Raw genomic sequence first — 20,572 nt, 5'->3', positions numbered from 1 at the left:
AAATAGCCTCTGTATGAATTAATCTCCTCTTGTAACACAAGGTAGGGGGCAAAACTTGCCTGGCAGGTTTCTAAAAGTGATGTCAGTGTGTGAGGGCTGTCCATATCAGTCAAGTCAATCAATATGATGAAAGAGAATAAAAGAGGAAGATGTTATGTCAAACTAGATTTTGAACTAAAAAAACTGGACAGAGCTTGTCATACAGTATATCAGGAGACTTAGTTAAGTTTCATTTCAGTTTCTATGTCTGTTTCAACTAAAATTACTTACTGTAATACTGTAAATGTGGACAGCAGCATATGGACAGCAGCAGACAGTAGCTCAGATATTTTGAGTCTTGTAGGAACGTGATGAGGAATGTTTGAGTTCATATTAATATCTTTGAATTTTAAATGCAGACTTTGGTATCTTGGCAGATCTGAGCACAGTTTAAGACATTGTCGAGATCTCTTTTGAAACTCTAGAGGAGACACATGTGAGATTACTAGGGTCTTTTTCTCAGGAGAAAAATCTGAGAAGCAGAAAACTCAAGCAAATGTCTCCACTGCTCTCCATTAAATTTTACTGCTGTAGGAGAAACAATTCAGTTATAAAAGAGATCTCACTTTTCTTTCCTACGGGAAACTACTTCCTTGACATATGCAAGTTCAGTTATGGAGTAAAATGTAATCTGATTTCATTTATTTCAATTTACTGGTAAATGCAGTTGCTTGACCTACAAGTCGTTTTCAGACTCAGCTAAAGACGCTATTTATTTCCCTTCATGAAGCTCTCCCTCGCCCCTGTTTTAAACACTACATGATCAGAGCACTTCCACTCTTTCCTGGAGGGCTTCTCAATTTTCTCATGACAAGATGACAGGTGGGGTGAAATGTTGAGAAGTGGGTATTTATCCTCTCTAGCAGTGATGATAATTATGACCAATTGACATCCTCCGTTCCTCTGGAAACCAACCTCTTCAAAACCCTTGGAGGATAGTACTTGCAGTGTCTCATCATCAGCCTTTTTGCGAAAGAAAACAAGTTTAATTACATCAACTGTTTGGAGCCTTGTTATTTTTAGGTTGTTAGACATGAGTTACAAGCAGGGTTTCAATTAAAACTCTATACATAATGCACTCGGTCATCAAGTGTATGAATTTTCAGAGTTAGGTATCATCTGAAATGGACCACAAACAGTTTTTTACTACATGAAAATATTCACTGTTTTTCAGTTGACGGAGGTGATGTTTCCAATGCAAAAAATGTGTGGCTGCTAGATTTAGCGCATTAGCAAACCTCAGTTCAACACTTATATCTCAAATAAGGTACACATTGTATTCAGACAATGTGGGGGTGATGGTAAAGCAACAACTCACATTTGCAAGCTGTTGTCTTCACAGCAGTTTTGGCTGTTAATTACATTAATTACAATAGATTTTTCAGGCTACAGTCAGAATGCTGCAGTTAGATTCTTTGTTTAGCCTATCAGAAGAGAAGACTTTGAGACTCTTTCTGCCTGTCAATCATTTTGCACGTTCACAGGGCAGCCCATATATTGGCAGCAGGGAGCGCTAAGAGCGTGTTGAAGTGGATTATTTAAGTTTAATGTGACATTCAGCATCATAAGCAGTTGACAGTTGTTACTGTAGTTTGTCATGCAAGAAAGCTGTTGTGCTACCGTTGCTTTTGACAACTTTGACAGTTGAGATGATGTGCTGTGGTGCTCCTCCGTCTTTGATTACAACGATTCCAATAGTGCAACAGTATCTTTGCAGGGTGGGTTTTTGAAAAGTGGGCATGTCTAATTATGTGGCTGACACCCTGTCTACTTGGACACATTTGAAAATGTACTTAATATATAATTAGTATTGTATAATTAGTATATGTTGTTAGAGACAAAAGATGATTTATAGGAATATACAAGTTTAGCTCAATTGACATTATTTGTGGCATAATATTGATTACCACAAAAATAAATTTAGACTTGCCCCTTCTTTTCTTTAACCCTCTGGGGTCTGAGGGTGTTTTGGGCCCTGGAGAAGTTTTGACATGCCTTGACATTTGTGCTTTTTTTCAGTTGCTTAAAAACATATTAATGGCTAAAGTCTGATAACACTGTATTCAGCACAAACGGGGGTACAATAATATGTGAGCAACATGTATGTACATGTTTATATTTTTGAGAAAATAACGTTTATGCATGGTTTTTGAAAAAAATAAATAATTTTAAGTCACTGAAATAAGGCCATATTACACATACTAAACATTTGTTCACAAGACTTTTGAGGACTGGATCTCGTAGCCTAGAGTTTTTGCGAAAACCATCCTGATCACTCATTTATACAAAACAAAATAGTCATTTAACTTTTGTAAGACACTTTTAGTGTTAGAAAGGCCATATGCGAGGAGGCGTGGATGATCATGAATACTGATGTGATTCACACCTGAGGAGACAAAGACCCCTCCCCTGAGAGAGAATGAATGTTTGTAGCTTATTCACAAAATTAAGTTTGTTAAAAGAAGTAATCTGACTATACATTTTCTTTACATAAAGACTTTACTTTAGACCTACACTACCATTTAAATGTTTTAGATCTGTAAGATTTTTTAAAGTTTTTAAAAGAATTCTCTTCTGCTCTTCAAAGTTTCATTTATTTGATCCAAACAGTGATATTGTGAAATATTTTTACAGTTTAAAATAACTTTTCTATTTGAATATATTGTCAAATGCAATTTATTCCTTTGATCAAAGCTGAATTTTCAGCATCATTATTGCAGTCTTCAGTGTCACATGATCCTTCAGAAATCATTCTAATATGCTGATTTTCTAATATGGGCATATTTACAGCACATTTTACACATTTACACCCGAACAGATATTTGCAAGCGTAAGCTTCGTTGATGATAATGAGGCAGCATAAACACTAGTTAAAATATAATCTAAATATTCATATTATTTTTATATCATATTACATATCATATTGATATCATACAGCATACAATTTAAATACCTGATTTAGCCGAAACAACATTTAAATGTAACTAAAACTTGCCTATTGGGACATATTTCAAATGTCAATACTCTGAATCCTGGCTGGCAAGTCTGGAAATAGTCCAACTAGTAAAATATATACATGTTTATATAAAATAGCATGTCAACTAATGTAAGTAAAGACTTACTCATCCGGAATTGTATCCTCGGCTGGATCAAGACGCTCTTCAAAATACAAACGTTCATCGTCGGAGTCCCGCTCTTCTTCTGAGGAAAATGTGAACTCTTCGTCACTATCCAGGACCATCTGTAGTGCTTCCTCATCTGTGTAGCATGCCATCTTCCAAACGCGCAGAAAAGTGAATGAATCTGATTATGAACTTGATGTTTTTTAAAGCACTGTTGGGGGCGTTCACCATTTGCATTGATCGCCTCAGCACATTATTGTATGAATAGCGCTCTCTGCTGGTGGGTGTGATCTCATTAGAGATAATGAACTGAGCCAGGAGAAACTGTACATCGCTTTGTTTCATACAGATTACATTGCAGGAGAATATTTGTTTGAAATTTGAATTGTTTTATTTAAAAGTATACCTTTTAAGCTTTCTTTAGACATATGTTTCATGTTTGTGTGATAAATATTCACGGCGTTTCAGTTCATTTTCGTGACGTGTTTCAGAAAGATGCTCGTGGAGACAAAGACAGCTGAAAGCGTACCCTGTTTATTTTCTTCATTTTACAAAAGCACAAGGTTTTGTTGTTATTGTGAGTGTACACAAATAAAAGTAGACCCTTTATGGTTTCTATTGATGTCTTACACTTATCTGTATGCCCAAAGATGACGCAGTATTTTAAGTTGTTTCCGCTGTTATGCGATGAACCCAGAGGGTTAAAGAACAGCAAACATCTGGGTTACATTGATGCACTTACAATGGAAGTGAATGAGGCCACTCTGTAAATGTTAAAATGCTCACTATTCCAAAAGTATTGCCACAAGATATTAACAATATGCGTTTTAACATGATTTTAGTGTGATAAAATTGCTTACTAACCTTTTCTGTGTAAAGTTATAGCCAGTTCCCTATCTGTCACTCACTCGACGTTGTGTCGATGTAGTGACACTAGGGGTCACTCTTGGGAGCCTGAGACACCTCTGGTCTTTGATAAAAGGCCAATGAAAATTGGCGAGTGGTATTTGCATACCACTCCCCTGGACACGGGTATAAAAGGAGCTGGTATGCAACCACTCATTCAGATTTTCTCTCCGGAGCTGAACGGTCGATGTTTACTGAGCTGACTGTACATTCACCTCTGCTGGATCTGATGGCGCATTTCAGCGGCTTGTCCCTCCTCTGCACTGGTGCACTGCAGAGAACGCCCCTGGGCGCTTCGGCAGAAAAAAAAGAGTATATTTTTCTGAAAGAGTATATTTCTCTAAAAGAGCGGCACACATGGAACGTCTTTTTAAAGATGCATCTTTTTAGAGATGCCTTTCTGTTTGTGTGTTATTCCTGGTTGCGTTCGTTACCTCTCAACTTCTGATGGTCACGATTGCTGTCTTTCGTGTGTGGGCCCGACCCATGCAGAGACAGCATTCGTGGATGGATCATGTACTCACTGTGAGAACATGACTGTGGCTGTGGTACCCAACAGTTCAGCAAAAGAGCAGTTTCCTCATTCCCTGGGTCACGTACCCGGTGTACACGGCCTTCATCACGACCACCGTCCACCTTTCCATCCTTGCAGGTTTGGTGCTCCAGCGGCGGTCTCCCCTCCCCTGCGTGCCCAGCTGTGACACAAATCCGCCCCCAATGTGACAGTCTCCACGGGTCACGAGGACAGGTCTCTTCCTCCCCCGTCCCAGGCTGTTCCGGGGATGGTCACAATGAGCAAGGAAAGTGCTTCGATGTCCCTGAACTCAGCACGGCCACAACATGACGTGGCACCTCGGGTTCCGCCCCACCACGAGGCCCCACCTGCCAGTACGCCCGATGAGATTGTCCCCTTGGTCCCCCTCGCTCGGAGCTTGGATGTGTGGCTTGTGCATTCCAATCCATCGCGATGGCTGATCCGGACCGTCCGACTCGGCTACGCAATTCAGTTCACCAGGCGTCCGCCCAGGTTCAGCGGCATCCACTTCACCTCAGTGAAGGGCGAGAATGCTGCTACCTTGCGCGCGGAGATTGCTACCCTCCTACGGAAGGATGCGATAGAGCCTGTCCCTCCGGCCGAGATGAAGAAGGGGTTTTACAGCTCCTACATCATTGTACCGAAAAAAGGTGGAGGGTTGCGGCCAATCTTGGACCTGTGAGTACTGAACCGGGCTTTACACAGACTCCCGTTCAAGATGCTGATGCAAAAACGCATTCTGGTGAGCGTACGGCATCAAGATTGGTTCACGGCGGTAGACCTGAAGGACGCGTACTTCCACGTCTCGATTCTACCTCGACACAGACCCTTCCTGCGGTATGCATTCGAGGGTTGGGCGTATCAGTACAAGGTCCTCCCTTTCAGTCTGTCCTTGTCCCCTCGCATCTTCACGAAGGTCGCAGAGGCAGCTCTTGCCCCGTTAAGGGAAGTGGGCATTCACATTCTCAACTATCACTCTTGGGATATGCTGTGTGCACACAGGGACCTGGTGCTCTCGCAGCTCAGCCGACTAGGTCTTCGAGTCAACTGGGAAAAGAGCAAGCTCCTCCCAGTTCAGAGCATCTCTTTTCTCGGTTTGGAGTTGGACTCAGTCTTGTTGATGGCGAGCCTCACGAACGAGCGCGCACAGTCGGTGCTGACCTGTTTAAAGGCGTTCAGACAGAAAACAGCAGTTCCACTGAAACTCTTTCAGAGGCTCCTGGGGCATATGGCATTCTCAGCGGTGGCCACTCCGCTTGGGTTGATGCATATGAGACCGCTTCAGTACTGGCTTCAGACTCGAGTCCCGAGATGGGCATGGCGCCACGGGACACATCGTGTGGCCATCACGCCAATCTGTCACCGCCTCTTCAGCACTTGGACCAACCTCACGTTTCTATAGGCAGGCGTTCCGCTAGAGCAGGTCTCCAGGCACGTTGTGATTACGACAGATGCCTCCAATACGGGCTGGGGCACTGTATACAATGGGCACGCAGCCGCCGGCTTATGGACGGGCCCGTGGCTGCGTTGGCACATCAACTGCCTCGAGTTGCTGGCAATTCTGCTCGCCCTGCGAAGGTTCCGGCCGTTGATCTAGGGCAAGCACGTGTTAGTTCGGATAGACAACATGGCAACGGTAGCATATGTCAATCGTCAAGACAGTCTGCGCTCCCGTTGTATGTCACAACTCACCTGCCGTCTCCTCCTCTGGAGTCAGCAGCACCTCAAGTCGTTGCGAGCCACTCATGTCCCGGGCGACCTCAACACTGCAGCGGACGCGCTGTCATGGCAGGTTACCCTCAGGGGAGAGTGGAGACTCCACCCTCAGGTGGTCCAGCTGATCTGCAGTCGATTCAGGCAGGCACAGGTAGACCTGTTTGCCTCCCAAGAATCCTCCCACTGCCCGCTCTGGTACTCCCTGACCGAAGCACCTCTCGGTATAGACGCGCTGGCACACAGCTGGCCCCCTGGACTTCGCAAATATGCGTTTCCCCCAGTGAGCCTACTTGCACAGACACTGTGCAAGGTGAGGGAGGACGAGGAGCAGGTCGTCCTGGTAGCACCCTACTGGCCCACCCAGACGTGGTTCTCGAACCTCACGCTCCTCGTGACAGTCCCCCCCGGCAAATTCCCCTGAGGAAGGATCTTCTTTCTCAGGGACGGGGCATCATCTGGCACCCGTGACCAGACCTCTGGAATCTCCATGTCTGGCCCCTGGACGGGACGTGGAAGACTTAGACCCCAGTCACCATGCTTGTAGTAACTCCTTCCCCGTAAGGTAGGACCTACCAATGGGACTTCACCACATGGCATACTTCCGACAAAGCTCGGCAAGACCATGTGACGTATTTCCAATTAAATACTCCCCCCCTTGGGTGGGGTGTGGTCTCCGCGGTGTCTTCCCCTTGGGAGGGACACCCCCCCATCTAGACCTGGTGGCCCCAGTCGGTTTATTCCCTTTTTTTTGGGAGAGGGGTAAAAAAGGGGATAAAAGGCCACGACTGGGCTAGCCCGTCTCTATCTTTTGGGTAGTCGACTTGTCCCCAAAGAGCCGTTTGGGGGAGGTTACATGTCAGCCTGGTGCTCAGGCTACGAGGCACACAGTGGTCTGCCTGTCACACACCGCCAGTTCACGTAACACAGTTCAGCCAGTTGCGCCGTTTCGTATAGGGACCCCTAGTGTCACTACATCGACACGTCGAGTGAGTGACAGATAGGGAACGTCCTGGTTACTTGCGTAACCTCCGTTCCCTGATGGAGGGAACGAGACGTTGTGTCCCTCCTGCCACAACACTGAACTACCCGCTGAAATGGCTGGGACCTTGTCTCAGCTCCTCAGCACAAAACCTGAATGAGTGGTTGCATACCAGCTCCTTTTATACCCGTATGTCCGTGGGAGTGGTATGCAAATACCTCTCACCAATTTTCATTGGCCTTTTATCAAAGACCAGAGGTGTCTCGGGCTCCCAAGAGTGACCCCTAGTGTCACTACATCGACACAACGTCTCGTTCCCTCCATCAGGGAACGGAGATTACGCAAGTAACCCTTATGTTTTACAACTTTGTTGACATGATGTTGTCAACAAAACCTAAAACTCTAAAATGACTGTAAAAATGTACAGCTCAAATAACATAGTGCTTTTATAAAATTATAAGCTTCATATTTCTGCTTTTAAACCCTCCAAAAATTGCCCTTATTCACTTCCATTTTAAGTGACTCACTGTAACCTTGATTTTTGCTTTTGGGATGAGTCTAAATTATGTTTTGTGGTATTGAACATTATGCCAAAAATGCTGTCGATTGAGCTCAACTTGTATTGAACCCAGAATGTTCTTTTAAATTAGTAGACCAGAGACCATAAATATCACAAGCTGTCTTTGATGTAACTTTAATTAAATTTATAATGAATACAATTCATGGCAGAAAGAATCACGGTATGATATTTTGGTAAGTAAAATAATTTCATTTCAGACGGACTGTATAGATAAAGTGACTGGAGTAGCACTTCAACGAGTCACCAATAGAATGGAGCATCGATCAACTGAAAGCGCCACAAGATAGCATCATTTATTGTAATGGGAGTGATTTGCTTTTGACATGATGCAGCGCTCGTGTCCGGTTTAGACAGAGTGTAAGTCTGGTGGAAGTTCCAGCATGGCTAGCATCACTTACAGCCCTTACACTTAAAGGTTTCAAGGTTCGTGTTGAACAGAGGTGAAAATGGCCAAAACTGAGAATGAAATGTACTTGACCGCAGAATATTTTGTGCTTTGTATCTTTCCTTAAAATTTGCATTATCTCTATCATCCTCCTTCTGTGAGCATCTATCATTGGATTCCTCCCTCGCTGTACACCTCAATCTCTTACTCTCATATATCTTCCTCCTCATCCGCTGATAATTTAGCTGATTATTTTTCCCTCAGTAATTTAATAGAGAGCATCTACTGGTGATTATTCTGCCAGCCATATTGAGTCAGCAGCTAGCACTCAGAGGTGTGGTTTAAATCAAAACAGCCTATTGTGAGTGGTGGTGGTGTAGTGGGCTAAAGCACATAACTGGTAATGAGAAGGTTGTTGGTTCAATCCCCACAGCCACCACCATTGTGTTCTTGAGCAAGGCACTTAACTCCAGGTTTCTCTGGGGGTATTGTCCCTGTAATAAGTACACTGTAAGTTGCTTTGGATAAAAGTGTCTGCCAAATGCATAAATGTAAATGCCTGTTACCATGGAGGCATCACTCCACTGCAGAGCTTCACCTTTCCATGGCACTCCCATTTTATGCCTTGGATTTCGGATTTCTCTCTCAGTCTCTTTCTCTCTTTTGCTGTATGCTTTTCCCTCTTGTTTTCTTTTTTATGCTTTATTCTCTTTTTATTTTTCTGTCTGTCTTTGTCTCCCTCTCCTTCTCTCTTATGCTTTAATTTTCTGAAAGGTTCTGTCATATTCAAGTAGGTTAGATTTATATGTTCTCATTCATTTCTTTCTTCACTCTTTCCCCCTCCTTTCTCTCCTGTCTTTTTTCTCTCTCCAGTATAATTACATTTTTCACTTTTGCTATCATACCATTTTTAAATGAGAGAGAGAGAGAGAGAGAGAGAGAGAGAAGGATGAATGTGTGGAATTTTTGCAGTCATGAGAGATGCTAACACTACTATCATTAGCCAGATGATCCCTCTGGATCTCACTGTGTAGCTTACTGCTGGCTGTTTTGTGTCCTGTAAGAAACGTCCTGATTACTTTCGTAACCTCTGTTCCCTGATGGAGGGAACGAGATGTTGTGTTGATGTAGTGACACTAGGGGTTACTCTTGGGAGCCCCAGTGTCACTACATCGACACAACGTCGAGTGAGTGACAGATAGGGAACTTTCTTTTAAATGATGTACATGATGTTTTTTCATAATTTTGGATAAGGCCTATTTTCTCAAATGATTAGCTCACACACTCTTTTGTCCATCATCTGCTAGCACCACCAAAATGATGCTACATATGTGCTTGTATAAGATAAATTATCGTGTTGATATGTGGTAAAATGGTAAATGTAAGTCTGGGAAATGTATGTGGTGGAAAGAGGAACTAATGGGACAAAAACAACTGTGGAACAAACAGTTTGATTCTCAAAGAATAACTACTTTGAAATGGCTTCTAAAGCTATAAGCTACTCATAATTTTAAGTAGTTAACAACATTCAACAGGGCCTGAAATTCATTCATAATGTGGATGAATTGTAGCTGACAATTAGTAAACCAATCCATTCAAATTAACAAATCAAATCAATAATCTTGTCTCTGAATCAAGCTGTAATTCTAGAATCTGCACAAGTAAATCATCTCTACTCTACTCGAGTTGAAATACAGTGATGAAACGTAGCAATTAAGTTAATATTCCGCTTCAAAAAAGAAGTTAAATTCTCTTAAAGGCTGCGTGTGTATACTTGGTATAATCAGCACTCTTTGTAATACAGCATTGGTAATAATATTCATAATTTTTTGCTCCCTTACTTGAAAAATTAATGCATAAGGAATCACACATCTCATCTATCAAATGAACAATGCGTCTGGTTATAGCGATTTGACTCAACAGGAAATTTAAATGTGACTTGATTATTTTTGACACATGAAACCAATTAGTTGGCATGAGCCATTACACTTGCAGCTTGGAAACCCATGACTTGGTTATGGCTCTGCTTTATTGTAAGTGTGCCCCTTGCAGCTCAGTTTAGCAGATGAGTCATAATTAGAATTTAGCCTAAATTGGCTTTCATTCCCTCTATACTCAGAGCTGCATGGTGCAAAACAAGCTCAAAATGTCACGACTCATGAATATGAGATCATTTACATATATCTGCACAAATTTGAACATCACCAAACTGTCACACATATCCTTTCAGATGCACTACAGTAAACATCACTGTGTGCTAATCTCAGTGCCACTGTGTGGGTTTTCCTGACCATGATGTGAGATCTTAAAGGGGTCATATATAAGAAATTTGAGCTTGGAGCCACTTATAATGTTAGTCTAGGCTATATTTTCTCATGACAATTTTCCACCCTCTCTCTTACCCGTACAATTAAATAGACCCTTTTTTAAGTACCCTTTGTACCTTTAAGATGTCTATGTAAACACTCTTTGCATTTGAAATGACAAACAACACTTTGCTGTGCTTACAGGCTGCACGTTTGCTGTCAGGTCTAATATAGTTGCTGCTGCTCCATCCTACAGTAACAGCTTCTTTGTAAACCTGGAACAGCACAATGATTGGCGAACTTCCCACATATCTTACTCTTATTGTTAGTTGTTTACACCTCTTCTACTGCTGGTATTTAAGTATGTTAGTATCAGTACTGCTTCTTCTACACTACTTCACCGTGACTATGCTGTTTTTGCAGCTTAGTCTCATTAAATGCTCTTTTTGGACTGGAGAAGAAGTTTTGAGTTCTGAAAGTTGCAGTATGTTTCCATTGTACATTGAAATGTTTTTATTTCCAAAGATCAAGGTAAATTTGTTTTGACCCCTTTAACTTTTCTTCCATATCAAAGAAGTAAAAACATCATCTTTGCCCTTTGGGTGACTATTGTCACAGTCTGTCTCCCTCATGTTCTTTAAGGACTTTTATTTGGAAGTTTTCCCCTGGATTACATCTCCCATAGTTCACTTCCCTCATCACTGCCATCTGTTCATCATCATCCGCACCTGCCTTCCATTCCCTCATTAGTTCCTTGTGTATATATACCCTTTAGTTTTGTTCATTCAATTGTCAGTCCTTGAAGTGTTACCTTATGTTAAGTTATGATGTTAAGATTTTTTGTTTGTTCTACTCCAGCGTTTGTTCCACTCCTGCGATTGTCACTAAAAAATGTTAAGTATCTACTCCTGCGTTTTCTCTCTTCCACTCCAAGTACCCAGTGTTACAACTATATTACCTTTGATTCAGCATGACTTAAATTATTTTAAATGGCACTGGGCCTACAATTAGTGCTACTTTGCAGAGTAAAACTCCACCTGCTGAGATTTTTGATAGATCTCTGGCTCCAGAACTGCATGTGAAGAATAACCTAACAACAAACTTAATGCAGCCCTTCCATTCTGTTTCCATTTTCCCTTTACTGAGGACCTTCTCAATATCTATTACCTGTCCTTTTCTGTTCCACTCTTCCTTTAATCTCAGCCCTCCTCTGGCCGGCTCCTTAAAAGCTGAGATGAGTTCTAGAGAGGTGCCTCTCCCCCTTTTGCCTTTGGCTCTGCAAGGCGTGTGTGTGTCTGTGTGTCTTCTAATACCCGTGTGCAAAGGGGGTGTTTCATAGACCAAGGCAGCGGCTCAGGAGAAGCGTTTTATGGAATAATGTAGGGAGAGAGGTGAACAGGGAAAGAGGAGGAGGAGGAGAGAGAGGGGAAGGCCTAAAAATAGAAAGGAGGGCCAGTCGCTGAGAAATGGAATTGAGTAAAGACTTGCTGTGCGTTGAACAAGCGCTACAAGGACGCCTTTTATGGTTGCACACTGTCACCATGTCAACATGTGTTTAAACTCGCTCCTACCGCTGGGCTCCATGGGAGTTGTAGGCCCCTGGGCTTCAGCCCATATAATCCAGTGCGTTAATGCGCCCCTTTTTATATCAATCACTAAGTCCCCATTAAAGAAGCGTGGCACTCAACCACTCCATTGGTTGAGCCAATTTTGCTATGTTGGGATTGCTTCAGCTGGTGGAGGTCACATAAACAACCTTATTTCCAATCAAGTAAATTACGGCATCTACCATGACTGAGGTAAATTCTTCCCCACTTTAAAAATGGCTGCCTGTGTGTATGTACTAGAGTATGTGTATGTGCTTGCTCTTTTGCCATATATGGATGTTTTTGTTTTTTTCTCAGCTAGGGGCAAATTCAATAAACAATTGCCCACATTTGCGCGTGGTATTTCAGCACAAAAACCTGCGTCTTATTCACTAACAACTAACTAGTTTAGCAGGTGCAGTCAGCACTGAAATTGCTCTGTGTCTTGAGTATTTAAATTAAGTCATTAGCCCCATTCACACATACAGCATTTTCCAGAAAATGTACTGCAATTTTCAGGTTAGAGGTCATTTGTGAACACGACCCTTTTGAAAATACTAGTAAATTTTGCTCTGGCATTTTCCCTTAATGAGAACTTCTGAGTATCATTAGTACCTATAAATGTCCATTTTAATGGAATATGTGAACAGCACAAATTTTCCTGTAATTTACCTGGTTGCATGTGTGAAAGGGGATATTGTCATTCCTTTCCGTGCAAACATGCCTCTTTTCTATATAAATTAGACTTACTATAAATTGCACTTAATTCACAAAAATTGCCTGGTGTAATTTAGATCGCGCTATTACCGGCAAATGAATGTAGGCGTTAAAATTTATTTTATTAAAAAGAGATATTTTTGTACATTTTCAACAGTATCAATATACCATATATCAATCTTATCAGCAGTAATTAATCAAATAAGGATCAAATGATGGAGAAGAGCGCTATATCCTGGCATATGTTATTCAGGTGTCTGGATTACAGTAATGCTGTACAATCTCGGCAGGTTGTGTAAAATATGGTAGTCTGCGTCATCCTATATAGCGCTCAGAATCACCCTGCAAGATCAGAATCGTGCATGCAAATTGTGTTCAGCATTGATTTTGTGGGTGAGTTTGAGCCGTTGCCAGATCTGGATAATTGCTTTAGTGAATCGGTTGCTAAACGTGCACATACAGCACTTGCAAAAAATGGCGCTTTTAATGGGCGCAATTCATTCTTAGTAACCCCCCCCCCCCCCACCACCACCACCCCCCCAGAGTTAGCTGGTCTCTAGAGGCTGAGCTGGCAGGTGTTACTTATGAATGCACACTTTCCCCAAAAAATCCCTCTTTTACCCTGTCAAATCCGCAGGCACAGGCTCTTCCGTCCTGTTCTCATGTAATATCGCTGCAGACACAGTGATGGCTTTATTAAGAGCACTTCACTGATCAGAAGCAGTAATCACACACATACTGCCCTCTGCCTTTCTCCCCCTTACAAACACACTTCCTGTTACTCTCCCATACACTGACTGGAGTATGCTTAAACATGTTCCCTTGAGTATGCACTACAGAATGACGGCTGCTTCAAAGGTTCAAGGGTGCTCACTGGGTCCCAGAGCCACTGTTGACTGGCTCAGATATTCAAATTGTTAAAAATTCAGATGGTCCCTCTTTTTATGTGGCCTGATGTCATTCTCACTGTCTCTCCACCTCTTTATCTCTGTCTTTTTGTTCCCTTGTTCTCCTTCAAGAAAATGTTATAGACTCAATTTTGTAATGCTGTTGCATTCATGACCTTTAAACAAAGAAACAAAACAAAGAAAAATAAAGGAAAAAACAAATAGATGTTATTTCTTATATATTCTGTACAAAGAAAAGTTTGTATACAACTTAATATGAAAAAATAGAACAAAGAGAGAGAGAGAGAGCGTGCGTGTGTGTGGGGTGGGTAGGTTTGGGTGGTTTACGAGGAAAAAATTTTAGGTTACAAACTGGTAATTACGAGGGTATTGTGCTATAAATGTGGTTTATGAGGACATTTCTAGTGTCCCCATAATTCAAATCGCTTAAAAAAAAAAAAAAAAAAATATATATATATATATATATATATATATATATATATATATATATATATATATATATATATATATAAAGTTTATTTTATTTTTATTTTTTTTAAAAAGCAGTGAACATTACACTGGAAGAATCATAGGCAAGCCTACATGCGTTTATGTATGACGTCATTCACATCTCATCATGAAAAGCTCAGAGTTGACGTCTATCTCACATGTAATCCCATCAATACACTGCCAATACTGCCATCAAATACATCAGATAAGATCAGACCAGACGAGAGACAGACAGAGAGAGAGAGAGATGGTAAGATATTAGATGGACTGAAAGAGCCAGGATGCAGTGGAGTGGAGTAGAGTGCTTTGCCTGCTATTTTTGTCATGGCTCCGGTGTTTGCCGGTTCATTCTGTTGTTTGTTTTTCTCTCTCCCTCGTGTTTTACAGGTGGAGTCGGTGAGCTTAATCTGCATTTCCATGGGAACGCTGATCGCTCCCGGGGAGGCGTCGATTACGGTAATGGGTTTCTCACACACTCCACCTGTCTTCCTCTGATTGCACGGCCTACTTTATACCTTGTGTGTTCCCTGTATATTTGTTGGTTTATTGTTTGCTGTACCTTAACTTAGTTCTACTGTTTAGTGTGAAGTTCCGTTCTGTTGGTTGCTTTGTCTCCTGTGGTGTTTGCCCATCAGATCGCCGTTGTTTCTTGGTTTCTGCCCATGTGTCGGGAGACTAGTTCTGGGCTCTGCTTCGCACCACACCGAAGGCTGGAGAATGGGAAACGGTGATGTGGGGCAACCGTCATGCCTGCTGCTCATCCTGTGAAGCGTTTTCTATTGAGCTCCGCAAGGTTTTCGATCACACCGCTCAGGGCCGGAAGGTAGGTAGAGTATTGTCTGGACTTCGCGATTGAGTTTCACATGCTGACTGCCACCAGTGACTGGAATGACCACGCTATGTGGGATCGCTTTCTGCTGGGATTATCTGACTCCATCCAGGATGAGATTTATTCACTGGATTTGCCCCCTCGATTTTATGACTTATTGGACTTAGCCATTCGAGTCGATCAGCGCCTGGTTTAATGCCGAGAACTTCGCAGATGCCACTACTCATCTGCACGGACCGCTGAGGCTCACCCTCTAGCCACTCCTTCTCCCGCCTCTTCTGATCCTCATCCTTCTATTAAGCCCATGCAGGTGGGCAGGCTCCCAGTTTCACATAGAGAGAGGCAATTTCAGCTCCTCAAGGGCTTGTGTTTCACTTTGTTTGTTTAAAGGACCCCACTCGTCTGTAGCAAGGGGGTTACTGGCAAGCACAACACCCTTTGACAAAGCCTCCGGACTTTGCACTCTCCTTCCGGTTTGCTTGCATAGTGGTAGTAGCTGCAACGCTATCTCGGCTCTGGTGGATTCCAGCGCTGAGGGAAATTTAATCAACATGGACTGAGCCCTAATATGGTAGCTTCCCAGATTCTGACTGGACGAACATATCACTGCACACACACTTAGTGGAACGCACTCTCTGTCATCACCCACTCTACCAAGCCTGTTACCATTGTTTCCGGGAATCACACTGAACAGATGTCATTCCTCCTCATGCGGTCTCCAGCTACCCCAGTTGTTCTTGAACACCTGTGGTTGGTAATACACAACCCTCACATTGATTGGGCAACCAACTCTCTTCACACTGTCTTAACTCTGCTCTCTTTCCTGTCCAGTCTTATGTTTCATTGCAGGATGTGCCAGCAGATGTTTCTGGTGTTCCACTGGAGTATTATGACTTGAGGGCGGTATTCAGCCAGGACTGCATCTCCACCCTTCCTCCTCATCGCCTGTACGACTGCACTATTGAATTGCGTCCTGGCGCCTCGAGGACGGTTGTATTTGCTCTCGGTCCCCGAGAGAGAGGCCATGAACAGGTATATAAACAATCTGCTCTTCCTCATCACCTGCAGGGGCGGGGTTCTTCTTCGTGGAGAAGAAGGACTGCACGCTTAGACCCTGCATAGATTACCGAGGGCTGGATGACATCACGGTTAAGAACCATTATCCTCTGTCGCTGATGTCCTCAGCTTTCGAACTCTTGCAGGGGGTGTCCGTCTTTACCAAGTTGGACTTTCGGAACGCTTAACATCTGGTCAGTATAAGGAAGGGGGATGAGTGGAAGATGGCATTTATCACCCATAGGGGACATTTTGAATATTTAGTCACGCCTTTCGGATTGGTCAACGTCACCTTCCGTCTTCCTCGTGAATGATGTGCTACTAGACATAGTCAATCATTTTGTTTTCGTTTATCTTGATGATATTCTGATCTTTTCCCAGAATATGCAAGACCATGTGTGGCATGTCAGGCAGTTTCTTCAGCAACTGCTAGAGAATTGGCTGTTTGTCAAGGCGGAGCAATGCGTTTTTCATGCACAGTCGGTTCCGTTCCTGGGGTTCATTGTTTCGTCCAAGGGAGTGTGTATGGACCCGGCAAAGGTTAAAGCCATCGCTGAGTGGCCAACCCCAGATTCTCGCAAAGTTTTGCAGAGGTTTCTGGGGTTTGTCAACTTTTATCAAAGATTTATTAGGAACTATAGCCAACTTGCCACACCTCTGACGGATCTTACCTCCACGCGCACTGAATTTAGTTGGTCTCAGCGGGCAGAGTCCGTGTTTGCTAAACTCAAGGAGCAGTTTTCCACCGCACCCATTTTAATTACCCCAGACCCTGCGTTACAGTTCATGGTGGAGGTGGATGCATCAGAGGTCAGTGTTGGAGCAGTTCTCACTCAGCGCTCTCCCTCAGATGGAAAGGTGCATCCTTGTGTATTCTTTTTGTACCAGTTAACTCCAGCCAAATGGAATTATGACGTTGGTAACCGGAAATTACTGGCTGTCCAGTTGGCCTTGGGTAAGTGGCGTCACTGGTTAGAGGGTGCAGGGATACCTTTTGTGGTTTGGACTGATCACAAGAACCTAGAGTACATCTGTAGCGCTAAACGTCTTAACTCTAGGCAGGCTTACTGGGTGTTATATTTCACTCGTTTTGATTTCACTCTCTCGTATCATCTGGGCTCCAGAAATGTCAAGCCCGATTCCCTTTCTCGATGTTTCGAAATCGAGACCTCCACCGCTCCAGCAGACACCATCCTCCCTGCTTCTCAAGTGGTGGGCATGGTGTCCTGGGAGGTGGAGGCTATAGTCTGCACCATGCTACGTTACACAGCATCGCTCACCGCATACCCAGCGGTTAAGCTGATTGTTCCGTGATCATTTCGAATGCAATTCCTTCAGTGGGGTCACTCGTCCAACGTCACTTGCCACCCAGGGGCTGCTTGTACTCAAATGCTCATTAGACAGCATTTTTGGTGGCCATCGCTGTCAGTCGTCAGTCTGTCACTGCTTGTCCTATTTGTGCGACTAAGAAAGACCTCCTGTAGTCACCTGGCTGGGCTCCTCCAACCGCTGTCAGTCCCTCCGAGACCCTGGTCGCACATAGCCATGGAATTTGTAACTGGTCTCCCCCCTCCCATGGCAACAGTCGTTTTGACTGTAGTGGACCAGTTCTCAAAGGCTCATTTTATTCCCCTCCCCAAATTCCCCTCAGCAAAGGACACAGCGGTAGTGGTCATTAATCACGTCTTCCATATTCATGGCCTCCCTGTGGATGTGGTTTCTGACAGAGGCCCCCAGTTTGGGTCACGTTTTTGGACAGAGTTCTGTCGACAGCAGGGGGCTACAGTTAGTTTGTCCTCTGGGTTTCATCCCCAAACGAATGGGCAAGCAGAGCGAGCCAAATAACAACTGGAAAAGACCCTGTGGTGTATGGCCTCCCGAAACCCTTCTTCTTGGAACGAGAGTTTAGTTTAGGTTGAGTATGATCACAACTCAGTGATGTCATCGTCTACAGGGTTGTCACCCTTCCAGTGTAGTCTCGGTTACCAGCCCCCCCCCCGTTTCCTGCCCAATAGCCCGATACTCAGGTTCCGTCCGCTCATGCTTTTTTACAGAGGTGCCGACGCACCTGGAAAGCCACCAGAGAAGCCCTTCATGCAGCCCTGTTATGGCTGGCACATGTATTAAGAGGTCAGCAGACTGACACCGGTCTAAACCCCTGACTTACAGTACTGTGCAAAACTCTTAGGCACACAAGATGTTTCACAAACGTATTTGTCTTAAGATGGTTATTTATATCTACAGCTTTAGTGTGTCAATAGGAAATATAAAAGTTAGACTCACAAACATTACTTTTCCAAATAGAAAAGATTAGAATAGAAGAACAGGGAGCCCTGCAACAGATGTCATGGACCCCACAAATCCCCCCACGGAACATCGTGTCAGTCTGAGATCACATAAAGAGACAGAAGCAATTGAAACTGTGGCAAATTCTCCAAGAAGCTTTTAACATCCTATCTGCCTACAGCCAAGAAAACTGTGTCCAGGTGTACCTAGGAGAATTGGTGCTGTTTTATAGGCAATGGTGGTCACACCAAATATTGATTTAGCTTTTTTATGTTTACCGGACTTTGTATGACATTAAGTGATAAATGAAAACTATTTATGTCATTATTTTTGAAGACATCCTCACTATGCAACATTTTTCACAAGTGCCTAAAACTTTTGCACAGTACTGTACGTGTGTGGGCAGAAGGTTTGGCTGTCCTCCCAGGACATTCCACTCCGTCTCCCCTCACATAAGCTGGGTCCCAAATTCATCAGACCATTTCCCATCGCCAAGGTTATTAGTACGGTGGCGGTCTGTCTCAAACTACCTCCTCACCTCCGTCGCGTTCACCCTGTCTTTTATGTATCCAAAATTAAACCCGTTTTTCGTACCATTTTGCACCCCGTCACTTCCGTCCCGCACCCCCCTCAACCAGACCCCCCCGTGTCTGGTTGAAGGCTCTCTGGCTTACACTATCAGGAAATTTATTGACGTCAGGCGAAGGGGCAGATGGTACCAGTATCTGTTGAATTGGGAGGGTTATGGACCTGAGGAAGTGCTGGGTTCCAGCGCGGGATATCCTGGATCGTGCCCTCATCAAACGCTTTCACCAGCAGCGAGGTAATTCGGCTGGGGATGCCAGGAAGCGTCCCTGGGGGGGTTACTGTCATGGCTTTGCCGTTTGCCGGTTCATTCTGTTGTTTGTTTTTCTCTCTCCCTCGTGTTTCACAGGTGGAGTCGGTGAACATAATCAGTGTTTCCATGGGAACGCTGATCACTCCCGGGGAGGCGTCGATTACGGTAATGGGTTTCTCACACACTCCACCTGTCTTCCTCTGATTGCACGCCCTACTTTAGCCCTTGTGTGTTCCCTGAATGTTTGCTGGTTTATTGTTTGTGTTTAGTGTGAAATTCCGTTCTGTTGGTTGCTTTGTCTCCAGTGGTGTTTGCCCATCAGATCGCCGTTGCCTGGTAATTGCGCTCGAGGAGGATTCCTTGGTTTCTGCCCTCATGTCGGGAGACTAGTTCTGGGCTCTGCTTCGCACCACACCACGCTTAAACAGATTGTTCTGGATCTCCACAGCACACACACTGACGAACACCCTATCCTCACCCCAGTGACTTCCTTATTGAGCTCGACCGAGCTGGCGCTGTAGCGCTTTTGTGTAGACTGTTTTCATTAAAGACTTGTGAGCTTTACCTCTGCGTTTGGGTCCTGTCTTTCCCCAGTGTGACAATTTTACATGCACACACACTCATTCACACACACTTTCTTTTAACATTCACTCACTCTGGTAACCACCAAAATAGGGATGTAAACTATTTGTAAGTGTGTGTGTGTCATTTTCAATGTGTTTTTTATGCTTTTTGAGGTTGTTTATGCGCACTCTTTTGAAGTTTATTGTTTGCTCTAAATGCTTGGGTGGCTACTCTGTCTATGTGTGTGTGTTTTTCCTTACTTAGTGGCATTTCCTTCAATGGGTCTTTAATGGCTGTGTTGCCATGGCCACCCCTTGTCTGCATGCTCAAAGCAATGAATCTTTTGTGTGACTGCTGAGAAAACCAGCCATCAGAAGGCATTTGCACACACACACACACAAGCAGTCTATAGACTAAATCAGAGCCATTACCCAGCACCAGAATGATTACCCATTTAACCATTAAAATAGCATAACTCTGAAGCATACGTGCGTCAGCAGGGGTGACATGCCCCCCCAACTTTTGTTAGCAGGGTTGGGGGGGGGGTATGGGGTGCTTAAGGGAGTTTTGCCCAGGGCACCATACAAGCTAGAACCACTACTGTGCATCAGCAACATCTCAGTAGATACCTACCTATGTTTGCAAAATGTTTTTACGTATCGTGGCAGTTGCTAGGTGAAATGAACGCTAAAGGCGCTACTACAACGCCTTTTATTTCCTTTCACACAAAT

General features: G+C 43.7%; 1 protein-coding gene across 5 annotated transcripts in view; it reads left to right on the top strand.

The window, feature by feature from the left end:
- The window catches only part of nlgn2a (neuroligin 2a), a 259,071-nt gene that overhangs the window by 37,141 nt on the left and 201,358 nt on the right, over positions 1-20,572 (top strand). For 3 of the 5 annotated variants that reach the window (XM_051722820.1, XM_051722784.1, XM_051722804.1), the window contains exon 2: positions 14,656-14,724. The exons of 1 other annotated variant lie outside the window; for it this stretch is intronic. The gene's annotated coding sequence lies outside the window, so the exon portion shown is untranslated. Of the gene's footprint in view, positions 1-14,655; positions 14,725-19,373; positions 19,443-20,572 lie in introns of all 5 variants that reach the window. One more of the 5 variants, XM_051722795.1, reaches the window with a different exon arrangement.

The sequence above is a fragment of the Myxocyprinus asiaticus genome, chromosome 2 (genome assembly GCF_019703515.2).
Source record: "Myxocyprinus asiaticus isolate MX2 ecotype Aquarium Trade chromosome 2, UBuf_Myxa_2, whole genome shotgun sequence".
NCBI classification, from domain to species: Eukaryota; Metazoa; Chordata; class Actinopteri; order Cypriniformes; family Catostomidae; genus Myxocyprinus; species Myxocyprinus asiaticus.
This window is presented reverse-complemented; position numbering and strand designations above follow the sequence as displayed.